We start from the raw sequence: 13,328 nt of genomic DNA on the forward strand, positions 1-13,328 counted from the left end.
TTTCTGACTTCGCATGGGGTGCAAAATATGCATGGAGAGTTAGTACACGATTTCCTGAATGCACTATTATGTCCAAAGAAAGTAGCGATAGTCAAATGCAGTGCACATAAAAAGGTGACAGATAAAATAGGACAAGGAAATGCCTTTGCAGACCATACAGCGCGAGAGACTGCAATGTTAAAGAATGTCTCTCCCATGTATGTGGTGAAATCACAGGTTGAGCGATGGCATGACGCCAGAGAGGAAATATTAGATATACAGAAATCAGCTTCTAAAGCAGTACTTGCAAGTTGGGCAACAGAGGGAGTTTTGGATGATGAGGGCTGTTGGCGTAGCAAAGATATGGAGAGATGGAAATTGCCTGCCGCCTATTTGCAAGCAATGGTTCAAATGACACATGGGCTGGCACATTTTGGAGCTCTTGCAATTACCAAATTGCTTACACGAGTTTGGGAGCATCCTGAGATTGCCAGCACGGCTAAGAGAGTAGTGCAGACCTGCTTGATATGCTTATAGTACAATCCTGCCAAAGGGACTTATACTCCTAAAGGAGGGTTCGCTCCACCGACTGCACCATTTGAAGTACTACAGATGGATTACATCCAGCTTGAACGCTGTAATAATCTCAGGTATGTCTTAGTGGTGGTGTGTGCCTTCAGTAAATGGATTGAGGCCTACCCCACAAAGGACAATACAGTGTTGACAACAGCTAAGGTGTTACTCAAGGAGTACTTCCCGAGATTTGGTGGTTGTAAATTTTTGTGGAATAACAACGGTCCCCATTTTGTCGGGAAGATCGTGGAGTATGTCCTGAAAGGATTGGGGATAAAACAAAAATTCCATGCTGTGTTTCATCCGCAGTCAGCAGGTTTGGTGGAGAGATATAATGCTATTTTGAAGTTGAAGCTAGTAAAGATCGTGGCATCCACGTCTTTGAAATGGCCGGATGCCTTGCCCTTAGCATTACTATCTATTAGATCAGTACCACACTCCCGATCTGGCCTCACACCCTATGAAGTGGTGTTTGGAAGGCCTATGAATATTTGGGGAGTTCCTAAGCCTCGCTTAGTACATGATGTGCCTTGTATAATGATGAATGGTTATTTGGCATGATTAACAAATGATTTACTTTCTATTCATCAACAGGTTCGAGAAGCGCTCCCAGATAACTCTATCGGAGAGGCTCATGATCTCCGACCTGGGGACCACGTGATGGTCCGAGCATTTGAGAGGTCCAGCAGCCTAGAGCCAAGATGGCGTGGTCCTGAGCAAGTGTTACTCGCAAACCCGAACAGCAGTGCGAGTTACGAACAGGAAGCGGTGGTGTTAGACGGACCGGGAGGGTCGGCCGAGGAAAAGGGGAGAGGTCTCCGGGGAGAGCCGTCTCCAGCGAATCGTACAGACAAGTAACTTCCCCCCCACAGACGGACACCACACAAGGATAAAGTTCAACGATACTTTATAGGGAATTCTTCAAGTACGGTAGAATGGTACAAGGAGGTCTGGACTCAGGGGTCCCCTCTATTCTGGTCTCTGTTTGGGAAAAGGGTAGCGGGACAGTCTTGTTACCAATGAGATGGAAATAGCTCTCAATCCTCGAGCTCGGTGGTGTAGATGAACGGGCCGCGGCGGAGCCAGCAGGTCCCGAGATGGATGAAGGAAGACGACGGTCCGCGGCAGAGCCAGCAGGTCCCGATGAAGGTGGTGGTTACAAACGGTCCGCGGCCACGCCAGCAGGTCCCGACGACGATGAAGGATAGGGTGGTTCCCAAAGCCGCGGCAGCGCCAGCAGGCAAGACGAGGGTGCACAAGACAGAGCTACGGCAGCGCCAGTAGTCCGTCAAGGATGAGTTCTTCTTTGCGTCTCTCGACTCCAAGATACAACTCCCGTCCTGCTCTGGAGCTGCCCCAGTTATAGGGCTGGTGTGCTTTGATGTCCGGACCCTCGCACTTGGAGGTCGGGAGGTCCGGGATGAGGGGGTTCAGACACCCAGCAGGGGGGTGGAGCCAGCGCCCGGGGAGGCGATGGGCGAGCGGTACTTGGCGGGGGAGAGCCATCGACACCTCTTGCTCCCATTGACTGACCAAGTAGCCCGCTCACCTCCTGGGTGGATGTTGGTGCCGGAATGTCTGAGGCCTGGCCAGGCCCAGGGTTGAGGTCGATCGGGGGCCAGGCGGCCTCGTGGTGGAGTGTCCAAGATGGCGCCCAGGATGGGCGCGCAGGCCGGTAGTGGGTCGGCCTACGCGGTCAACAGGTTCGAGTGTAGGGGTCCCTGCGGGGACGGTGGACGTGCAATGGTGGTGTGTGGTACTTGCGTGGCTGGTTCGGGCCTGGTTGGGCCGGGGGAGAGCGGCCCTTCAGGTGGCCTGTCCAACATGCGTCCCCCCCAGCTGAAGGCGGGGAGAGTTACCCATTCTCTTGGGGACTCTTCTCGTCGAGGCGGAAGAACCGGGACAGGCCATCTGCGTTGGCGTGATCTGGCCCAGGCCGATGTTCAACTGTGAAGTCCATCCCTTGTAGGGAGATGGACCAGCGTAGTAACTTCGGGTTTTCCCCCCGCATCTGCATCAGCCACTGCAGGGGTCGGTGGTCGGTCTGTACCCGAAAGGGTGTGCCAAAAAGGTAGGGCCGGAGCTTCTTGAGGGCCCATACCACCGCGAAGGCCTCCCTCTCTATGGTGCTCCAGCGTTGTTCCCGTGGTAGGAGTCGCCGGCTGATGAAGGCCACCGGCTGATCACGGCCTTCGGTGTTCACTTGAGACAGGACTGCCCCAATGCCATGGTCGGAGGCATCCGTCTGGACGATGAACTCCCGGCTGTAGTCGGGGGCCTGGAGCACAGGGGCGGAGCACATGGCGGCTTTCAATTGTTCAAATGCAGCTTGACACTCTGGGGTCCAGTTGACTTTCTGGGGCTGGTTTTTTGACGTGAGCTCTGTGAGGGGCCTCACGATAGTACCATAGTCTTTCACGAACCTTCGGTAATAGCCCGTGAGGCCCAGGAAGGCTCGTACCTCGGTCTGGGTAATGGGGGGCTGCCAGGACTGGATGGCGGCAATTTTTAGCTGCAGAGGGGCCACCAGGCCGCTTCCCACCTGGTGCCCGAGTTAGGTTACAGACCCTTGCCCAATTTGACATTTGCTGGCCTTGATCGTGAGGCCAGCTTGCTGAAGGGCGTGCAGCACTGCTCGGAGGTGGTGGAGGTGCTCGGACCACTGGTTGCTGTATACAGCGATGTCGTCTAGGTAGGCGGCGCTGAATCCTTCGAGCCCCGCCAGGACCTGATTGACGAGCCGTTGGAATGTTGCTGGGGCATTCTTCATGCCGAAGGGCATGACTGTGAAATGGTAATGGCCATCGGGAGTGGAAAAGGCAGAACGTTCTTGTGCCCGGGGTGTGAGGCCGATTTGCCAGTAGCCCGCCGTCAGGTCGAAGATACTGAGGTAGCGGGCAGCTCCCATGCGGTCGATTAGTTCATCTGCCCGGGGGATGGGATGTGCGTCTGTCCTGGTGACCGCATTCAAGCCCCGGTAGTCGACGCAGAACCGGAGTTCTGGTGTGGTGCCGGGGGCAGCTGCTTTGGGGACCAGTACTACAGGGCTGGCCCAGGGGCTGTCTGAGGGCTCGATGACCCCGAGCGTGAGCATTTTGGCTACTTCCTCCTGGATGCAGGCCCGTACCCGATCTGGCACGCGGTAGGCCCGGTGGCGGATAGGGGGGCTGTCCCCCGTGTCCACATCGTGCGTACACCAGGAAGTGACACCTGGGGTGAGGGAGAACAGGCTGGCGAATTGTGACAGGAGAACTTGGCACTCCTGGTGTTGCTCTCGGGTGAGGGCCTCTGAGAGTCGGACCCCATCTACGGAACCGTCTTTCTCCCGCGTTCGTAGGAGGTCCGGGAGGGGCTCGGAGTCCTCTTCAGCCCCATTGTCTGTGGCCATCAGGAGGCTGAGTTCTGTCCGTACAAAGTGCGGTTTCAGTCTGTTAGCGTGGAGGACCCGGAGGGGGTTCCGGGAAGATTCCAAGTCGATGAGATAGGTAGCCGGACCCTTGCGCTCGACCACTTTGAAGGGCCCTGTCCACTTGTCTTGTAGGGCGCAGGGTTCGGTGGGGGACATCACCCATACCTGTTGCCCAGGTTCAAATTCGATGGAGGAGGCATTCCGGTCATACCACCTTTTCATGTCCTCTTGACTGGCCTCTAGGTTGGCTTTTGCTAGTTCTCGGAATCGCCGGGTCTGGTTGCGGAGTGTTAGGAGGTAGCGGAAAACATCTGGTGGGTTCTTTAGAGGGGGCATCTCCCAGCCTTCCTTAACTAGGCTGAGCGGCCCGCGCACGGGGTGTCCATATAGCAGTTCAAATGGGCTGAAGCCCAGGGACTTCTGGGGAACCTCTCGATATGCGAAGAGGAGGCACGGCAGCAGCACATCCCACTGGCGACGGAGGGGCTCTTCCAACCCCCCGATCATCCCTTTGAGCGTGCGGTTGAACCGCTCAACGAGGCCGTTTCCTTGAGGGTGATAGGGGGTCGTGAACCGGTAGGTAACCCCGCACTGTTGCCAGAGAGATTTCATATATTTCGAAATAAAGTTCGTGCCTCTGTCACTGACGACCTCCCGGGGGAAGCCCACCCGGGAGAAGATCCCCATCAGAGCCCGGCCGACTACCGGGGCTGTCACAGTCCGCAGGGGAACAGCCTCCGGGTAGCGGGTGGCGTGGTCCACTAGCACCAGGATGAATCGATGGCCTTGTTTTGTGCGCGGGTCCAGGGGCCCTACGATATCGATTCCGACCCTCTCGAACGGGGTGGTGACCACGGGAAAAGGTTGCAGGGGGGCTTTCAGTTTGCGGCCGCTCTTCCCACTGGCTTGGCACGTGGGGCAAGATCGGCAATGCTGGTGTACATTGTCCCTCATTTTGGGCCAGAAGAAGTGGGTCACCAGGCGGCTATAGGTTTTGTCTTGACCCAAGTGTCCTGCCAGGGGGACATCGTGGGCCAGGTTTAGCAGAAAGTCTCTAAAACGGAGGGGTACCACTAGGACTCGGCTGGCCCCCAGCTCCGCGATTCTTTGCTCACTGTACAGCAGATCATTGTCCCAGTAGACCCAGTGAGTTCCGGAGGTATCTCCTGCGCTTTGGGCTAGCGCTTGCTGGCGGAGTCCCTCGAGGGAGGGACAGGTCTTTTGTTCTTGGCGAAATTGTTCTTGCGTGGGCCCCCCCTCTTGAGGCCACTGGTCGAGGTTAGCGAGGTCTGGAGGTTGAGCTGGTTCGGGGGGGACGTCACGGTCGGTGGTTTCGGCGGGGGCGACCGGAGGCGGTGGCGCCGGCCATTCGAGTTCCTCTGGGCGGGTGTTGGCACGGGCGGTCATGGACCGGGTGGTGACGCACGCCCAGTCCGGGACGCCCAGCATCCCCAGGTGCTCTTTTCGTTCGACTGCTGCCCATGGAGAGCTTTCCAGGTCATTACCCAGGAGGCAGTCTACGGGGGCATCATCTCGGACCGTCACCTTCAACATGCCGGAGACCCCTCCCCATTCGAAGGGGACGCAGGCCATCCGACACAGACTTTCTGAGTTATCGGCTGAACGTACAGGGCAGAGAATGTTTGGTAAGTATTGTTCGGGGGTCACCAGGTGACAGCGGACGGCTGTTACACTGGCCCCAGTGTCACGAAGGGCTTCAGCCCGGCGTCCATTGATGCCCACCCATTGGCTGTACTTCTGGGTATTAGCGGGTAGGGGGACCCGCGGGACCATGTCTCTCCCCCCTAGGCAGGCGAGAGCCATGGCGGCTGGCTCCCATTCTTGGTGTTCCTGTTCATATTCTTCTTGTTCCTCTGAGATCTGTTCCTCCCCCAGAGCAGCAGCGGCTACTTGGCGGGGTCTTGGGCTCTGGTACTGGGGGCAGTTTGGGTCGTTTGCATAGTGTCCGACTCGTTGGCATCGATGGCAGGTAACATTGGCTCGATGTCCCGGTCGCGCTGGGGTGCTGCCCCGGTTGGCCGGGGGTGTGGGGCTGGTAGTGGGGGTGACCGGAGCGTTGCTTCTTCCGCGTCCTTGGCCTCCACCTCCTCGGGGACGGTGCTGACCATTGTTGTTCCGGTTCTGTTCGGAGGACCCATTTCGACTCACTCTGGTGATCTCCCACCGGTCTGCTTCGGCTGCGAGCTGCCGGGGATCCGTTAACTTGCTGTCGAGGAGGTGCTGGCGAAGTTCAATGAAGCAATTGTTCGACAGATGCTCCCATACCATAAGATTGAACAGTTGTTCGTAGGTTGTGACCTTGCTTCCTTTGATCCAGCCCTCGAAGGCTCGGCTAAAGTAATTGACATAGTCCACCCAAGTTGTACCTGGGATGCGGGTGCAGTCTCGGAACCTCTGACGGTACATCTCGGGTGTGAGGCCATAGCGGGTGAGGAGTGCAGCTTTCATATGGTCATAGGAGGTCATCTGGTGGTCCGGGAGTTGCAGCAGGGCGTCGCGGCCCTCATTGAGGAATCTCCCCCACAGACCGGCCCCCCAATCGCTTCTATCGATCCGGTGTGCAGTCATAGCGATTTCATAGGCCTTAAACCATTGCTGGATGTCGTCCTCTCGGAAGTATTCTCGAACGACATCCTTGGGGATGTGTACCTTCTTCTCTGTTGCCCCTGGAGTGTGGGGTTGCTCGGGCACCCCTGCTTCTTTACTCTGTTTGCGTAGGTCGATTTCAGCTAATTTCCGCTCATGTTCATATGCCAGTTTCTTTTCCTCGAGCTCCCTTTGTCTCTGTTTCTCCTCTCTTTCTTCTCGGAGACGCAGGTGCTCTAAGTTGATTTTCTGTTCGGCCAACTTTAGTTCAACGTCCATTTTGAGCCGGGCCATTTCCAGCTCGTGTAGTCGGGTTCTTTCTCGTTCCTGGATCTCGTCTGGCGAGAGACCCGTTCTTCGTTCTTCAGGGGCCATGGGGGTTTGTGCTGCGATGTCTTGATCGGGGGTTCCGGCAGCCCCGGTTTCTGCCCAAGATTCCAGGGCCTGCTTAAAGTCATCTTTGGTATTTAGTCCGGTGGTAGCGATACCTAATTCGATACAGAACTGTTTAAGTTCACGATGGCTGTACTCGTCCAATTTCTCCATCTGGAATTTCTCCGTTGATCCGCTGTCTTTAGTTGACATCGTGATTCGCCGTGGGGTGAGCTACTCTCTGTACGGTTTATGCGGTGATTCGGATCCCGTCGCTGGCCACCAATGTTAGACGGACCGGGAGGGTCGGCCGAGGAAAAGGGGAGAGGTCTCCGGGGAGAGCCGTCTCCAGCGAATCGTACAGACAAGTAACTTCCCCCCCACAGACGGACACCACACAAGGATAAAGTTCAACGATACTTTATAGGGAATTCTTCAAGTACGGTAGAATGGTACAAGGAGGTCTGGACTCAGGGGTCCCCTCTATTCTGGTCTCTGTTTGGGAAAAGGGTAGCGGGACAGTCTTGTTACCAATGAGATGGAAATAGCTCTCAATCCTCGAGCTCGGTGGTGTAGATGAACGGGCCGCGGCGGAGCCAGCAGGTCCCGAGATGGATGAAGGAAGACGACGGTCCGCGGCAGAGCCAGCAGGTCCCGATGAAGGTGGTGGTTACAAACGGTCCGCGGCCACGGCAGCAGGTCCCGACGACGATGAAGGATAGGGTGGTTCCCAAAGCCGCGGCAGCGCCAGCAGGCAAGACGAGGGTGCACAAGACAGAGCTACGGCAGCGCCAGTAGTCCGTCAAGGATGAGTTCTTCTTTGCGTCTCTCGACTCCAAGATACAACTCCCGTCCTGCTCTGGAGCTGCCCCAGTTATAGGGCTGGTGTGCTTTGATGTCCGGACCCTCGCACTTGGAGGTCGGGAGGTCCGGGATGAGGGGGTTCAGACACCCAGCAGGGGGGTGGAGCCAGCGCCCGGGGAGGGGATGGGCGAGCGGTACTTGGCGGGGGAGAGCCATCGACACCTCTTGCTCCCATTGACTGACCAAGTAGCCCGCTCACCTCCTGGGTGGATGTTGGTGCCGGAATGTCTGAGGCCTGGCCAGGCCCAGGGTTGAGGTCGATCGGGGGCCAGGCGGCCTCGTGGTGGAGTGTCCAAGATGGCGCCCAGGATGGGCGCGCAGGCCGGTAGTGGGTCGGCCTACGCGGTCAACAGGTTCGAGTGTAGGGGTCCCTGCGGGGACGGTGGACGTGCAATGGTGGTGTGTGGTACTTGCGTGGCTGGTTCGGGCCTGGTTGGGCCGGGGGAGAGCTGCCCTTCAGGTGGCCTGTCCAACAGGTGGGTGCATTCTACTCATTGTCGCCGTGTCTCTCCGGATCTGGTGAACCCTGCTGTGCTGTGCTGTCTGATTATCGGGATATTTTGGATGCAGAGAAGAGCCCAGCCACTACCCCCAGTGAATCTGAGGAAGCCTTCCCGGACCACACTGTTTCTGGTGCAGCGAAGTACAATCTGCGATTGAGAAAGGCAGTTGTTTTGTAAAAATGGAAGCTGAGAATATCAAGGGGGGGGATCAGTTCTGCCCAGTGTAGAGACACCCGTCTTGAATCTCTGAGAAGAAACCAGCGGCTACCTCGGGGCTCAGCACTCATTTTTATTTTTAGCTTTATTTTGATTATTCTTTTTTGAGACTATGGCGCCTAATACGATGAGAAATAAGAAACTTCTTGGTGCTGTGATTTTTGTTTCCATAACAGTGGCAATAGCAATAATAGCTTGGATCGTAGAACGAATGGCCCCGGCGAGAAAATATTTGCTGCCTACCACTCCAGTTCCATCTGAGCATTTTCATTTTACCTTGCCTTATCATGAAGAAAGACATAGGCAAACTTATTTGAATAACAGTTTCATCCAAATTCTATACCACACTCACAATATGACAAATACTACAAACTGTTGGGTATGTGGAATGTTGCCTGGACATCAAAAGAAAGGAGGAACTCCACTTATTCCTCTTCCATTCTCTCATAATGGTCCCTGCAATGCCTGGTACACTCTCCTCTTCACCTTGAGATGGCCAACAAAAGGTGGACTTCTTTTCCGACTTAATAAAGTATGTCATAATGATAAAGATGGTTACCCACAAGCAGGAGGAACTAAACTTGAGTGGGAAGAAAATCGACCGGACAATGTATCTTCACCCTGTATTTTTACTAATCAAAGAACTGTGAACATGTCCAATTTATTTGTGATTACAGTTATTGAAGCAAAAGCTGATCTTTGTGTAAGAAATAAAGGTACTATTCCGGTAGGGAAAAGTGAATGTACTTCTAATCTAGCGTTTGACACATCAAATAATATTGTTTTTGTAGCATCACATAACACTTATTTTATTTGTGGAAATAAGGGCTACCACCGCCTACCGACTGGGTGGTTAGGAACCTGCTACATATCTTTTGTATTACCCCCTGTGTTTATCGCCCCGCCAATGTACCATAATGATTTTGTGCTATACCACGACTTTATATTGAATAGAGTTTTAAGGACATTAGGTATTTATGATGTCGACCAAACAGATACTGCTCTGCAGCAATATGTTGACTTCAATTTAGGCCTGTTTTCATTTGTAGGTGCAGCCCTAAACAGAAGAAAAATAAGACGGCTAACACGTGTTGTGGAGGCTGTTGCTAATCAAACTGCCTCCGCTTTAGGGAACTTAACTGAGGAGCTTCAAATTACCAGAATTGTGACGCTTCAGAACCGAATGGTTCTAGATATAGTATTGGCTGATCTTGGGGGTGCATGTCGCATCATCGGTAGTAGTTGTTGTGTATATGTTCCTGATAATTCGCCTTCTGTATATGATGCTATCTCAGAGTTACGCAAGATCGCTGCTGAAATCCACCCCAAAAATGGTACATGGACATTTTCCAATTGGTTCTGGACTTTGCTTAGTACCTGGGGTTGGAAACTATTGAATATTCTTTGTATTTTTATTGGAATACTCTTCTTCCTTTGCCTATGTCTCCAATGTGGCCCTACACTATGCTCCATATGTATCACTGCTTGGATTCCGTCCAAATGAGCTATTGCCAAAAATGAACAAATGATCAGCAACGAAATAACTAACATAATGCTAATTAATATTGATGATGAGCACCCTGATTACTTCAGATATGAGGTAGCTTCAGCCAAATGCTAAAAGGGCCATCTGTCGTAGTTTGACAGCGATTGGGTTAGCATTTGCTTCAGCTACACAAACTTTTCACTGTTAGCTTGACTATATTCCGGAGGCCATTTTGTATTCCTGGCTTCCATTTTGAGTGAATGCGCTGCCTCGTGGTCAGCATGCCATTTTGTCCTTTCTCTCTCCCGCTGACCATTTGGTCTGCCCAGCAACCGGCTATTTTTAGTAATGGTCAAACCTGTACATGCGTATTCAGGCTTTCAAGGTTAATGATCGGTCACTGCTTAGGAATGTTCTCCAAACTGACCAGTGGTACTAAACTCCTCCCACTAGTTGGCTGTGTTCCAAAAATGCCCTTATATGTACCTAAAATTGTGTAAAGTGTGTACCGCCTATTTTTCAAATTCCTGTAAACTGTATAAAAGAAGCCACGTATTCAATGTTCGGGGTGATACTCCTTGCATTGCCGAAGGGTGCTGTAGGATTGTACCACCACCCCATGGGGTCTTAATAAACTTGCCTTTTGCATTTCCAGTTTCCGTGCCAACTTCTATTCTAAGGTATTGAGAGTTTTTGCAGAGTATGTAGGTCTGTTGAAACCCAATACCACATTAGGACATGGACTGCTTTAAAGTACTATGCACTAAGCATGTAGTGCTATAACCACCTTTACGCTTCTGTTTCAGGCCTTCAATCCCCAAGTCAGTAGCCATACACTGCTGCAAACACCCTGTTACTGCCCTTGTACTCCTGTAGTGACCTTTTCAGCACCATGTACTAATCTATTCACTAAAGTAAAACTCAACCAATTATAAATTCACCCAGTGTCTCTCCTTGTAGTACTGTAATGTTTGAATCAGTACATAAGTACTCATGCAGTGATGCAGGATCTTAGCACTTGGACTGGTAAAAATTCCTATGCACAATGCTTGTACCCCTCTAACCACCTACACACTTGTGTTTCATGCCTACAATTCCCCAGTCAGTTTACATACACTGCTTCAAACACCCTGTTACTGCCCTTGCGCTCCTGTAGTAACCCGTTCAGCACCATGTACTTATCAATTCACTAAAGCAAAACTCAACCAATTATAAATTAAACCAGGGTCTCTCCTTCTACTACTCTAATCATGTAGTCACTATCCATCTACTCATGCAGGAAGCCAGGCCTTAGGACATGGATTTCTTTAAAGTCCTATGCACTAAGCATGTGGTGCTCTAACCACATTTACACTTGAGTTTTAGGCATACAGTTCCCCAGTCAGTATCCATACACTCCAGAAAACACCCTGTCACTATTCTTGCAATCCCATAGTGACCCTTTCAGCACCATGTACTAATCATTCACACTGGTACAAACCCTTGTCCATTACATATGCAGACGTGTAATCACCTATACAGTTATCTTTACACTTTGAATTACAATTAGTGATTACAAAAGAAAGTGGTTAAATGTTTTTTATATAGAATGCATTTGTATAGTAATAGAAAAGTATAATTTATAAGTTTATTAAAATACATTTATTTATGTTTATTTTTTACAGATATTGTTTATCCTCATTAACATAAAGTTATCATGCCTGAAAAATCAAGAAAGAGAAAAGGACAGAAAAAGGACAATTATCCTGTAAGACAACCATTGAATTCATCAAAAAAACGTTCAAAGCCTACAAAAAGTGTGCAAAATGTGCAAACTAATGACAATGATTCGACAAGACAAAAGAAAATCAACAATAGGAAAAGAAGAAAATGTACATGCAAAAGATATAATAAAAGAAGCCAAAATCAGTACAAAGACAAACATAAATACATTTTTTACAATATAGTTGTTCTTAATTTCCTGAAAAATATGAAAAGATATAGAAAAAGAACACTATTTTATAAAAAGAAGAAGCATATTGAATCCATTGTTGAAAAGGCTTTCGAAGTAAAAAGAAAACTATTTATTTTAGTTTTAAACAGAATTCGATCACTAGATAAACCAATCCATTTAATGAAGGTCAAATGTAAGAGTAAAAGAGTAATTAACAGAACTAATTTTTGGGATTTTATTTGGGTGAATGGAAACACAGTTCAAGTTCTGAGCCTTTCTTTAATGAAGAGCGTTATTTTGAGACCAATGATTTGTTGCATGCAGGTGATACCAGTGGACGAGCTTATAAGGTCAGAAATGGTTGTCCAATTGAGAAAGCGAAAATGGTTCCCAGAAATGCAGAAGAAATGATAGCTGATGAAGTTCTAGGCAGACGTCCTACAACTCCAGTGTACAGTTGGGATTGCAGCAGTATTTGTAGTATACGACAAGAATCTATTGATATACTACGCAATTTCTTATGAGCATATATTAAAAAATTAAGATATTGAACGGACTAGAACCTTGCAGAGTGCTAATGAATACTGGTTTGCAAGGTCATTCTCTGGCTTGTCTTTCTGGGAAAGTATGTCAAAGTGTTTTTCACCATTTCAGGATGTTAACAGTACATCATACTCAAATGCGGAAATTAGTCAGAAGATTGTATTATGCAAAAAGTCCAGCACTAACGTTAAATGAGTTGAACAGTGCTCTTTTGCGTAGATCAGTATCAGATGTGAAAAGGTTGGTGATGAAATTGAGTTTTGTTACTTTGGTCCTGAACAAGAGAGCGCAGAAACTGATACATTAATAGAAGAAAATGTTGAAGAGAATGTTTAACATAGTAGTACAAAAAAAATTGAAGATCAACTTACATAGGTTAAGGTGGTTTCAGGTGAAAGGCCAAATTATGTTTGTATTTGTTGCCGGCGAACTCACTATAAAAATCAGACAAGGACTGTTCATCTGTATTTAAAGATTGAATGGGAAAATAATGATAAGTGGAAGGAATTTACAACGTATTTGTTGGTAGAGAATTGTTTTGATTTGGGTTCTGACCAACGTATTTGCAAATATTGTTATAAAAAAACTAGATGCGAATAAAAAGCCCGCTAGAGCTGTCCACAATAATCTAGAGTTGGTAACTATTCCTCCATAACTGATAGATTTAAATACCAATGAGTCTATTCTCATTCAATAGTGCACCTGTTTCAGGCTATTGTTTATATGCAGACTAAAACAGGTAAATTGCCTCCTTCAGATTTACAGAGATAATTAAAAGGAAGAGTTGTATATTTACCTCTAGATGTAAAGAAAAATATTGAAACTATTGGTGTAGAGAGTGAG

At 49.9% G+C, this 13,328-nt stretch overlaps 1 long non-coding RNA gene across 1 annotated transcript; it reads left to right on the top strand.

Annotated features, from left to right (window-relative positions):
• The first annotated feature begins 1,146 nt into the window (after positions 1-1,146).
• Positions 1,147-10,657, top strand: LOC144761195 (uncharacterized). Its single transcript, XR_013595621.1, has 2 exons — positions 1,147-1,320; positions 8,281-10,657. It is a non-coding gene; the product is annotated as an uncharacterized LOC144761195 (long non-coding RNA).
• Positions 10,658-13,328: the final 2,671 nt, after the last annotated feature.

This window comes from Lissotriton helveticus, chromosome 6 (genome assembly GCF_964261635.1).
Source record: "Lissotriton helveticus chromosome 6, aLisHel1.1, whole genome shotgun sequence".
In the NCBI taxonomy this organism is placed as follows: domain Eukaryota; kingdom Metazoa; phylum Chordata; class Amphibia; order Caudata; family Salamandridae; genus Lissotriton; species Lissotriton helveticus.